Here is a 9128-nt window from a genome sequence, read left to right as displayed (position 1 = left end):
AAAATGATCTCCTTCTTTTAAAAGTAATCGAGAACTATTGTTAAGTTGACAGCAAAGTTGATAACATTGCAAAAAATAAAATTAAACTTCAGTTATGGTATTTAAGGGAAGATCTAGCGGCTCTCCCATTACTCAGTGATAAAATTTCTGCTGAAGAGAAAATGGAAATTGTCTTACAAAAAGAACCATTACCAGGTGATAATTGAAGACTTGCTCCAAACAAGATTTATACATTCTCTAAACTTTCTATAACTAACTTTGTTACACGACGCTCATTATGTCTTTTAACTTTCTATAGCTAACTTTGTTACACGATGCTCATTGAATTTGTTTGACTCTCTCAATCTGCCAAAAGAATTCTTGAAAAGATAGTTCGTGCCATGAAAGTGGTTAATGGCTGTGCAGAAATGGCAGTTAAATTAGCCACTGACTTCAATGAAGTTTTGACAAAAAATGGCAATCAACGTCAGCTTCTCTAACAAGTAGTTGAGTATCATAGAAAACATTTTTCAACTGAAGCTTCAAAGGAACAGTTAAGCCATTCCAAATAACAGCAATTTAATCTATTCAAATATGCACACATATATATATATATATATATATATATATATATATATATATATATATATATATATATATATATATACATATAACATGAACTAAATATATAGTTAAATACATCATAATAATAATATTAATATATGGCTATTGTTTTTCTGTTATATTTTAATCTAGTTACAATGTCAAGATTTGATTAAAATGTTATTTCATCCAAATAAATTTTAAAATTTGTTATTTGTATTATGTTTTCTTTAACGCATAAGAAAATTTTTAATTCTTTTTTTTTGATTTTTCATTTTGAAGTTTCTTTTTTTTTTTTTTTTTTTTTTTTTTTTTTTTAAACATCTTCGCTTCCAACAAGGCTGCAAGCAGCCACTAATTAAAGTTGGAAGTTACTGTAAGAGAAAAGATGAAGATTGTAGAGCAAGATAACGATTGACGGACGACTTAAAAGATTGCAAATTATATGAATCAGGAAAGCAAGATGAAGGAAGCGAATTCCAAAGAGCTGATGTTCGAGGAAAAAAACTAGACGAATAAGCGTTTTTGGAGCACTTAGGAACAGTCACAGAAAAAGGATGACACTTAATTGAATGACGAGTAACACGAGAATGAATTTTAGTAGATGGCACAAGAGACGCTAGCTCTTTAGAGCAGTGTCCATTATAGTATTTGTAGAAAAGAGAAAGAGAAGCAACATTACGACGATGTGATAACGGTTGAAGGTTGGCTGCAAGAGCAGGTCCAACTATGTTTACAATGCGTTTTTGAACCCTGTCTAAAAGAGAAAGGGCATCATTAGAAGATCCGCCCCAGATATGGCAACAGTATTCCATACAAGGCCGGATTTGAGATTTATAGAGATAGAGAATAGAATCCAGAGTAAGAAAGTGGCGAGCTCGATAAAGAGATGCAACCTTAGCAGATGCTAATTTTGCAACCGATTTGATATATGGTTTCCAAGAAAGATTGGAAGTAAGAGTTAATCCTAGAAGATGAAGAGTAGGTGACTCATCGAGTACATCACCGTTCATAAATATAGGAAGATCTAAATTATTGCGATAACGATTGGCTGAAAAAAATTGAGTTTTATCTGAATTAAAGTTCACCAGCCACTGTGAGCCCCATGCTGTAGCGGAAGTGAGATCCTTTTCAAGCTCAAATGCCCCCTCCAAGCAATCAGAGGGTGTTGGTTTCTTATCACGACAAGAATAAATGGTAGTATCATCAGCAAACAATGCCACCTTAGATGTGAGAATATCTGGAAGATCGTTAATGTAAATTAAAAAGAGTATAGGGCCAAGGATAGAACCTTGAGGAACCCCTGAAGTTACAGAATAAGAAGAAGAGTGTTGTCCATCGAGGACAACTTTTATGCTACGATTGAAAAGGAAGGATTCAATGATCTTGAAGATGTTGCCTGATACACCATAAGAAGAAAGCTTATGGAGAAGACCAGCAAGTTTCATTTGAGTACAATATATTTTGTTATTTTTAAATTTAAAAATTTCAATTATGTTTGAGGTAGAAATGGCTGATAGAGGAACACCATTTGATGCATATGGGCCACTGGTACTCACAATTGAAAAAACTGAAAAAATGTTAAAAAAAGACCTTTTTTAAGTACTTATAACAGCTTTTTTGTATCTTTACCCCCATCCCCTTGGCTTAAGTCACCCCAACTATATACATTCATACACAAGTACGACATGAATGAAAGACTTTTTAGACCAGAATTCTCAAGTTTATGGATTTCGTTGTTCCACAGGAAATAACAACGGTGTAAACAAAAGTCTATGAGCTGTCCTCTTTCAGATATAGTAAGCTTGGTGGAATATTTGTAAGAATCATTCTTATTTAATTGGTCTATAAGAATTAAAGCGGTTTCCTTAACTGGTATTGATACAGGTTTATTACATCAACTGAAACTTAAACCTCGTTTTTTTCAATCTCCCATCACTTTACTTTACTAATAAAATCAAAAGAGTTTTTTTAGACGTGTTTTATTTTTGTTTAAGACAGGTTGTATTTTCTTTACGGAGTAGTTAATATTCCGTAATTAGGAGTGCCAATAGCTGATATAACTATTCTCATGGGATAGGATTTTTTAGGTTTGTGAGCTTTAATTAGACCATACATACGAGGCGGGATGAGATCACTTGAAATACTTTGATAAAAAACATAAGAATAACAAAAATGTTAAAGTGGTTAAGGCTGCCTAAAAGATGGACCATTAATGACTGTAAACGTGGACCGACGTGTCGAAATTTTAAATCTTTGGTTTCAAGAAAAGATTGTCTGAAAAAATTTTTTGAATGTATGGTATTAGTGTGCATTATCGACTGTAATACATGGTGGATATAGTTATGTCAAGGTGTGGGGCTGTTTTGGTCGGAATACCACTGGTGACATTGTAAAAACAAAGGGAATAACAACAAAAGTAGTTTACTTGGACACTTAAAAAATCATGCTATTCCTTCGTAAAATTGGGTTAATGGAAAACCATATTTTTTAGAGGAATATGACTTAGAGCCTAAATCCCAAACAGTTTTCTTCAGAAAATTGTATAAGTTATTTGACTGAGTTTCTGAATGATCAAATATTGAATAGAATGATTTCGCCTCCTCAATCAAAAGATCTCTCTTTTATCGGATTTTTATGGGCTTAATTAAAAGTAATGTTAAAAGCAAATGCTAAATAATGCATAATATGTGGAAAAAACTTATTAGTTAGTGGCATAAAATTGACTTCGACAAATTGCATAAGTCTTTAAGTAGATTGTCAAGAATATATATGACGGTTGTTGTCGCTAAGAGTGGTTAATAGTAAATTATAAACTAAACTAACTTTATACTATTTTTTTGTATACATAAATATAACTAAGAAGATAATATAATTGATAATATTTTATATCAAAAAACATGACCATTTGAATAATTTTGGACGGTAGTGCATATATATATGTGTATATATATATATATATATATATATATATATATATATATATATATATATATATATATATATATATAAAAAATCTTGAATTAACAAACACTTAATTTCTCATCTTGAATAATAACTTACTTTCTGACCTAATCTTTCTTAATAATTTCTTTACTAATAACTCACTTTCTGATCATCAATTTGGATTTCGATCTTCTCGTTCTACGGCTGATTTGCTAACAGTAATAACTGATAGGTTTTATTATGCATTAAATAAAGGTGGAGAAGTCAAGGCCATCGCTCTTGACATTTGAAAAGCTTTTGATAAAGTTTGGCATGCTGGTCTTCTCCATAAGCTTTCTTCTTATGGTGTGCCTGGCAACATCATTAAGATTGTTGAATCCTTCCTTTCTAATCGTAGTATAAAAGTTGTTCTCGATGGACAGCACTCTTCTTTTTATTCTGTAACTTCAGAGGTTCCTCAAGGTTCTATCCTTGGCCCTATACTCTTTTTAATTTACATTAACGATCTTCCAGATATTCTCACATCTAAGGTTGCATTGTTTGCTGATGATACCACCATTTATTCTTGTCGTGATAAGAAACTAACACCCTCTGATTGCTTGGAGGGGGCATTTGAGCTTGAAAAGGATCTCACTTCTTCTACAGCATGGGTCTCACAGTGGCTGGTGAACTTCAATACAGATAAAACTCAATTTTTTTCAGCCAATCATTATCACAATAAGTTAGATCTTCCTATATTTATGAACGGTGATGTACTCGATGAGTCATTTAACCTTCATCTTCTAGGATTAACTCTTACTTCCGATCTTTCTTGGAAACCATATATCAAATCAATTGCAAAATTAGCATCTGCTAAGGTTGCATCTCTTTATTGAGCTTGTCACTTTCTTACTTCGGATTCTATTCTCTATTTCTAATAATCCCAAATCCGGCCTTGTATGGAATACTGTTGCCATCTGGGGCGATTCTTCTAACGATGCCCTTTCTCTTTTAGACAAGGTGCAAAAACGCATTGTAAACATAGTTGGACCTGCTCTTGCAGCCAACCTCCAACCATTATCACATCGTCGTAATGTTGCTTCTCTTTCTCTTTTCTACAAATACTATAATGGGCACTGCTCTAAAGAGCTAGCGTCTCTTGTGCCACCTACTAAAATTCATTCTCGTCATTCAATTAAGTGTCATCCTTTTTCTGTGACTGTTACTAAGTGCTCCAAAAACTCTTATTTGTCTAGTTTTTTCCCTCGACCATTAGCTCTTTGGAATTCGCTTCCTTCATTTTGCTTCCTTCATCTTGCGGTAATCCTTCAGTTAAGCAGCTTAAATAAAATTATTTTTGCGCTTTTTTTGCGCTTGTCACAACTACGTCTGAAACAACGCACTCTTCAATGAATTAAAAAAATAGATAGAGTGATGGCAAAGTTTGAGTGATGAGGCTCATGATTAGGGTCTGTTTTAAGGCCATGGCTGGGCCAAATTGGTTTAAGACAAGGGTTGCTATAACTTGTTAATACCCCTTAACTCTTACCATGATCCTGACCCTCAAATAAGCGTTTTATATTCTGTGGAAGTGTGTGTCATATACTTATTAGAGATATATCGATTCTTGTTTAGACGTATTTGTGACAAGCGCACAAAACAAATAAACAGCTACGTCTGGGAAAGTGGGATGCTGGTGAACACCTAAGTAGGAATGCGAATTAAAGACATCATTATAAAATTGATCATATTTTTTGCTTATCATTTAATCTAAAAATTTAGTCACAAACCAACAAAAAGCAATTTTATATATCTTTTAATAAAATAAAAATTTATGGCAAAAATAAAACCATTGGTGTTCGGAATTACCCTACGTACGTGGGGTATTCCAAACACAAGGAGTAATCACAAACACTGTTGTGTAATAACAAAAAAATGCAAAATTTAATAACAAAGTGCAGAAATCACAGACAAAACCTCAGGATATGCTCACCTCCACCAGGCCTTACAACACATAATCCAGTCTTCCATGGGTAGATCATGAAACTTTTTATCACAACTCAATACAACAACACCATTTAAAATTAATATTTATTTTTTTAATTATTAAAATTAAATAATAATACAACAACACCATTTAAAATCAATATTTATTTTTTTAATTATTAAAATTTAAAAAAATAAATACAAACAAAAATCAATAACAAAACCCCGGGACGTGCTTTCACCAATTGAGCACTTTTGTGCAACCAGGACTGTCACCTATGACTCTAATCGGTTTTCTGGGGGTGAATCTTTATATTTTTCTTCTTAAATTAAACAAAAAAGTTCTGTATAACCTCTAGCTCTTCTTTTTTCTTTACATGATGGTACATGATCAACTTCTAATTGATTAAAGTTCTTCTTTCTCTTTTTACTTTTGCCAGTAGTATTTTTTACTTCTTCCTTTTTAGTTTTCTTTTGTTCTTAAATATTTCTCATTGGCAAACTAGTAATAATAGTGGAATATTTCTTTCTCAAACATTCTCTGGTTTTCACTTTACTAAATGAAATTACGTATCTAACAATTTATCTGTTGAAATTAAATGTGGCAAAAGTAAGAAACATTAAAGTTCTGGTCGCCTTTATTATTCATCACTTATCAGGGCCGACGACACGGGTTTCGAAGTGGAGGGCACAATCGTCAATTTCTAAAAAAAGTTCCATATATGTAGAATTATCTAGAAGAAAAAAAAGAGGCCCTTTAGAAAAAAAGTGTGGGGGGGGGGGGAAAGAGAGTGGGTGGGTAGGTAGGGGCGGTATCGTCGGCCGAGCTTCTTAATCTTATTTATTGCTTCCAAAAATTCTAATGATAAAAAAATGTTTTTAACGCAATATGCTTTTTTTATTCTTTTTCTTTTTCTTTTGTAAAATCGAATTTTTTAAATCGAATTTTTTAAATCGAATTTTTTAAATCGACGTTGTTAACTATTCTTTTGTTAATTTTCTTTGTAAATCGTTAATGGTTGCCAAGACTTGATTTCTCATCAACGCTACATTTTTAAGTTTTCGTTTCAGAAACAAATCGCTGTTGTTTTTGGTAAGAGAAAATTTTTACTTTAAATTTTAGTTTACAATTTGTAAACTACAAGTACTTGTTAACTTAAAACTTTTAATAAATATACAATTATATTTATTATACGTTAAGAATCTTTATATTATATAAGAATATGAATAAATGCTTGTTATCTTTTAATTTTATTTTAATTTAACCATTTATTTATAATACAGAATAAACTCTCGCCATTAATCTGGATATAAATAAACGCTATAAACGAAAAGAGCAACAAAAAAGAGAAAATTCTAGATGTATGAGAGCATTTAGGGTTTACAATTTCTTAAAAAATACAGAACAATTTCTTCAAAAATACAGAACAATTTCTTCAAAAATACAGAACAATACCAGTTACGATAATGGAAGCATTGACGCGGATCTTTTAAGTTCAAGAAATGAAACGGAATTTGTTGGAATTTCTGCTCTCGAAGTGCTATCTGATATTTCGACAGTTTCTTATACCAACTCACAGTGGTCTGAAAAACTTGATTTTTGGCCAAAATTAAAAATAAAAAAATTAAAAATCTCTAATTTTTATTATTATTATTATTATTTTTAAACGCAACATCATCCAGGCTATTAGAAAATATATAAATTATTCATCGATTTAAAATCGATGAAAAATTTCTTGCAAAAATACAACATTTTTTCATTTGTGTATAAGCTTATAACTATATATGCACATGTGTATAGATTTAGCAAATGTTATAGTTTAGAGTTGAATTTGAAATACTAATAATTTTTTATTTTTGTTTATTTGCATAAGTTATTTATGTTTGAAATTAGCATAAAATAAAAGTTTTTCTTCAATTTCAACTTCTTCCTTAAACTGAAATCCGCATGCATAGACTTGATCGATATGATTTTATTAAATCCTAGTATACATATATTGTTTAAAAAAAAAAAATCAGCTGCATATATAATCATTCAAACTAACTTTCAAGCTCACAAAATATACCTATTTATGTTATCAAAAATACTCAAAAATGCTCTATTTTTGTTTTATTTTTATAAATACATGTTTAAAAACATTTTTTTTTCTTTATACAATCGTACTTGCTACCTAAATCATTAAAAATAGTTCTAATATTCATTTTCATTTTATTTTTATAAAATATTCCATATATTTAACTAGATAAAAATACTTAAAAAATTCATATTTTGGTAAATTTAAAATCCATGTCAAATGCAAAGTCCGCTGTTAAAACATATTTATGGTATATTTTGAACATCTATTTTAATAATTCCTAAAAAAATCAGCTATAATTAAAATAAAGAAACTTCATTGCAAACTATACCGTATTATATTTGTGTTGTTTTTAGAATACTTTTGTTTTTGAAACTTTTTACATTATGGTTTTTAATTTAATGCATTGACTTGTATATCTTTTGATTGATTATTAAATTTAAAATGAGAAAAGTCGCTTTTCATGAAAAAATAAATACCCAATTTATAACTACTTTTAGGAGTTTTTGCTTAATTTTTATTATTTATTATTCAAAAATATTGATGAAAAACTTGTTAAAAATAAACGGAAATCATCACCTACAATTTTTAACAAATATATGTATATATATATATATATATATATATATATATATATATATATATATATATATATATATATATATATATATCAGGGACGTGGTGGCCCAGTACGAGGGTACGAAGACTTGTACTCGGCCCTATTCTGGCTCAGGAAACTGGACCCCAAAAAGAAACTGAGCCCCCAATCCTCAAAGAGAAAAAACTATTTTAGTTCTATAAGTTTCTATTAGGGCATTTTTTACAACATTTTACTAAACTTGCTTTCACGTCGGTTTATTTGTTTGTTTAGTGTCCACGCAAAACAAACACTAGGTTAGCAGTAATAACGGGTGATGCGGAAGTTATCGGACAAATCCTAATTTCATTATTTGAGCATAATAACTAGTTTTTGTGGTTTTATGCGTAGGCATAAACGTTCTACAAAATATAAACTTTATTATTTGAAACACAATTAAATAAAATGAGCTTAAATGCAGCTGAAAGAGAATCTTTTCGAAAGCGACTAAAAATGTTTTTTGTAAATATACCTAATATATAAAAAAAAAATCGTAAATCATTTTGAAAAGGAAGGATTTGCTCGAAATACAATATATGATAACCTAAAAAGACTTGAAACTGTTCAATCGTTTTCTTATAGAAAGCACCCTGGTCGCCCGACATCCTGGACTAAGGAAAAGAAAGCCGAATTAACGAGACTTGTCAACAATCGAAAAGGGATCAGTCAGAGAAAAATAGGTATTAAATTCGGTGTAAATCAATCGAAAATTGGTCATTAGTTAAAAAAAATGAATATTAAATATAGAAAACGTGAAAAGACTCCAAAATACACTATAGAACAACAAATAAAGGCAAAGAAAAGAAGCAGGAAACTAGTTAACCAACTCTATAACACAAAATCGCTTCTAGTCATCGATGACGAAAAATACTTTTGTTTTGCAAGGGACAACATGCCTGGAAATTCTGGATACTACACAAACA

At 30.4% G+C, this 9128-nt stretch overlaps 1 long non-coding RNA gene across 1 annotated transcript; it reads left to right on the top strand.

The window, feature by feature from the left end:
• The first annotated feature begins 6488 nt into the window (after positions 1-6488).
• LOC136076521 (uncharacterized) lies at positions 6489-7554 on the top strand. The gene is made up of 2 exons (XR_010636335.1): positions 6489-6586; positions 6778-7554. It is a non-coding gene; the product is annotated as an uncharacterized LOC136076521 (long non-coding RNA).
• The last annotated feature ends 1574 nt before the right edge of the window (positions 7555-9128 follow it).

This window comes from Hydra vulgaris, chromosome 02, assembly GCF_038396675.1.
Source record: "Hydra vulgaris chromosome 02, alternate assembly HydraT2T_AEP".
NCBI lineage: Eukaryota > Metazoa > Cnidaria > Hydrozoa > Anthoathecata > Hydridae > Hydra > Hydra vulgaris.
The sequence above is the reverse complement of the archived record's forward strand: the minus strand, read 5'-3'. Positions and strand labels throughout refer to the sequence as shown.